Here is a 3971-nt window from a genome sequence, read left to right as displayed (position 1 = left end):
TGACCTCCCATTCATGATCCCCTTTATGTCCCTCCACCCTCAGGTCCCACCCCTGCTCAGGCTAATCTGTATGTCTGGGAACAGTGGCTGGAAGGATTCCAACAGGATTTCACAATGGCGCTGAATGTGCTAAACCTCTCACTCTCAATTCTCTGGCCTGCTCCATTCTAATGCGATTTGCGGCAGGTGTGATGCAACTGGAAAATCGAGGCCATCTTGTCCAAGGTAGAATAGAATTATGCTCAAATTGAGAAGGAAGCTCTTGGACTAATCTATGGAGTTAGGAAGTTCCATCAGTATTAGTAAGCGTGTAAATTCATGGTTAATTACAGGCCACAAGCTTTTGAGCTTGTTGCATGACCTGAAGTCACAAACCCCAACACTTTCCACTGCACACTTACAAAGGTAGGCACTGATCTGATCCACTTACCAGTAGGAAATTACATTTTGCTCTCCTGAGAATCATGGAAATGTAAATGCACTTTCCAGACTTTCATTACACCACAGCTCCACAACCCAAAGTCACTGCTTTCAATGTGACCCAGATAGGCATATTACTTGTTAAAGTGTATCAAATTTGACTTCAAACGCAGAAAGATGCTGCGTCTGACGTATACCTGTACTCACAGAAAGGTTGCTGTGTACTCCAAGAAGTGACTACTGAGCTAAGACTCAACAGCACCGTTGTTTGTTATCGGGAATCAGTTGTTATTCTTCCAAAATTCCAGACAAAAGTGTTAGAAGATCTTCACTGCCATCACATGGGAATCTGTGATGTATGTGTATATGGGTCTGGGGTGCGCACTGCACTGTCTGTGCGGAGTCCGCACGTTCTCCCCATGTCTGCGTGGGCTTCCTCTGCGTGCTCTGGTTTCCTCACACAGTCTGAAAGATGTGCTAGTTAGCTGCATTGGCCATGCTAAATTCTCCCTCAGTGTACCCAAGCAGGGCAAGAGTGTGGCGACTAGGGGATTTTCACAGTAACTTCATTGCAGTGTTAATGTAAGCTTACTTGTGACACTAATAAATAAACTTAAAGAGCACGGGTCAGGTGACCCCTGGGTTATGAACTCCGTGCCCATTGTGGGACTCTGTTGAGCAGTCTTAGACCTGACTGTGAATGAGTGCACATCTTCAATAAACAGCCCCCAGTATTGATGTATTCATGCTTACCTTGTGATTTTTATGCCCCTTAGTCCACAGGGATATACATAATAGAATTACAAAATGAAAGCATTGGCTCGTCCACATATATGATGGCCAAACCTCCTGCACCAGTCCCATTGCATTCATGGGCTTGGCCTAACTGCCCATGGCAGAGACTTCATGTGGACTTTGCTGGATCATTTCTTGAAGATATGTTCATGATTGTGGGTGATGCTCACATAAAGTGGTCTCATGTTATTCCCATGAAGCCAACTACTTCAACAATGACCAATGATGCTCTCCAGAATATATTCACTGCTTTTGAATTGCTGGATCAGGTTGTGTCTAAAATTGTTACACAGTTCACATCAAGCAAATTTCAAACATTCCTGAAAAATATTGGGATCACACAGATTCTCATCTCACCTCACCACCCATCTTCAAATGGTGAGATGGAACACTTTGTCCAGACATTCAAAATGGCCATATTGAAGGGGAGGATGGAAACAGATTGGAAATTGAAGCTGAAGAACCTTTTTATTATGTATCATAGCAATCCACATTTAACAATAGGTGTATCTCCTGCTGAGTTAATGTTTGAAAGATGATTGCATACTGGAATTGATTTGTTGTGTCTGGATTTGAAAGGGAAGATTGGTTCACGGCAATTTAATCAGAAAAGGTCACATGACACAAGTAAACCACTACATGAATTTAATCTGGAGCAGTCTGTTTGGGTCAGCCTGCTCTGGAATACCAAAGTTGCTCCTGGGAAGAATCATCAAGCGTTGAGAATCACTGACCTATGATGTTGAAACTTCCTTTCGAATCTGGAAGAGAAGCACTGACCAGATTAGAATTGCCAAATCCAAAGATCCAAATTTCTAGAGATCTTCAGTTACAGTGGGAGATTTCTGAGAAACATCTGCTCCAGTTGGTGAAACCCAACTTGATTCAACTGGTGAACCTGGAGCATCTGTAGCTGCAACTGTTGAACCCTGAACAGAAACAAGTGGAACAGCAGAACCTTCCAATTCCAAGCAAACAAATTGAGATACTTAAGCCAACTCTCTTTCGATCAAAATGAATCTGCAAACAGTTTGACTGATTTGTTCCTGGGGAAGGAGATGTGATGTTTGTGTTTAAAGTTTATAATTTATAAAAGGAAATTTTAATTAAAAATACGTGCTATATAAAAAACTATCAGTCGGGTGTGCTGGAGGCAGAGACCCTGATATATTTCTCTTTGGTGTAGAAAATAATAAAAGGGGTCTTCCTGTTTTGGTGGGCAGTTCAGTTGAGAAGCAGATGTGTGTTTTAGTGCTTGTGTTCTTAACTTGTTTAGAAGTCACAAGATATTTCACAAATTGATGTAGACAAAGTTAAGCAAACCCAAAAATAACAAATCGGAGTAGTCCTACTACATCCAATTGTGAATGATAGTGGAGGAGACCACAAACACCAACTTTTCAATTATGTTGGAACCCATCATATGTATGCAAAAATCAAGGCTGAAGAATTTGTAACCATATTCAGTCAGAGGTAGCTAGTGGGTGGTCCATCATGGTCTCCTCCTGAGGCTACCATCATAATGTCACTCCAATATTCAAAAAGGGAGGTAGAGAGAAAAAAAGGAATTATAGACAAGGAAGCCTAACATCGGTAGTGGGGAAAATCCTCAAATCCATTATCAAGGACTTTATAGTGGAGCATTTAGAAAGCAGTAGCAGGATCAGACAGAGTCAGCATGGATTTATAAAAGGGAAATCATGCTTGACAAATCTGTTGGAATTCTTTGAAGATGTAACTTGTAGAGTTGACAAGGGGAGCCAGTCGATGTGGTATATTTGGACTTTCAGAAAGCGTTTGACAAAGTCCCGCACAAGAGATTATCGTGCAAGATTAAAGCGCATGGGATTGGGGGAAGTGTATTGAGATGGGGCGGCACGGTAGCACAGTGGTTAGCACTGCTGCTTCACAGCTCCGGGGACCTGGGTTCGATTCCCGGCTTGGGTCACTGTCTGGGTGGAGTTTGCACATTCTCCCCGTGTCTGCGTGGGTTTCCTCCGGGTGCTCCAGTTTCCTCCCACAGTCCAAAGATGTGCAGGTTCGGTTGATTGGCCATGCTAAAATTGCCCCTTAGTGTCCTGAGATGCGTAGGTTAGAGGGATTAGCAGGTGGATATGGGGGTAGGGCCTGGGTGGGATTGTGGTCGGTGCAGACTCGATGGGCCGAATGGCCTCCTTCTGCACTGTAGGGTTTCTGTAATGGATAGAAAACTGGTTGGCAGAAAGGAAACAAAGAGTAGGAATTAATGGGTCCTTTTCAAATTGGCAGGTAGTAACTAGTGGGGTGCCATAGGGATCGGTGCTGGGACCCCAGCTATTCATAATATATTTTAATGATTTAGATGAGGGAACAAAATGTAACATCTCAAAGTTTGCAGATGATGCCAAGTTGGGTGGGAGGGTGAACTGTGATGAGAATGCTGAAGGTAAGCATGTAGGTGCAGAAGGCAGTAAAGAAGGCAAATGATATGTTGGCTTTCATTGCAAGAGGTTTCGAGTACAGGAGCAGAGATGTGTTGTTGCAATTGTACAGGGCTTTGGTGAGGCCAGACCTAGAGTATTGTTTGCAGTTTTGGTCTCCTTTCCTGAGGAAGGCTGTTCTTGCTCTTGAGGGCGTGCAGCGAAGGTTTACCAAGCTGATTCTGGGGATGGTGGGACTGATGTATGAGGAGAGATTGACTAGGTTAGGATTGTTTTCACTGGAGTTCAGACGAATGAAGGGGGGAATCTCATAGAGACTTATAAAATTCTAACAGG

This window comes from Mustelus asterias, chromosome 6 (genome assembly GCF_964213995.1).
Source record: "Mustelus asterias chromosome 6, sMusAst1.hap1.1, whole genome shotgun sequence".
Taxonomy (NCBI): domain Eukaryota; kingdom Metazoa; phylum Chordata; class Chondrichthyes; order Carcharhiniformes; family Triakidae; genus Mustelus; species Mustelus asterias.
Note: the sequence above shows the minus strand (reverse complement) of the source record.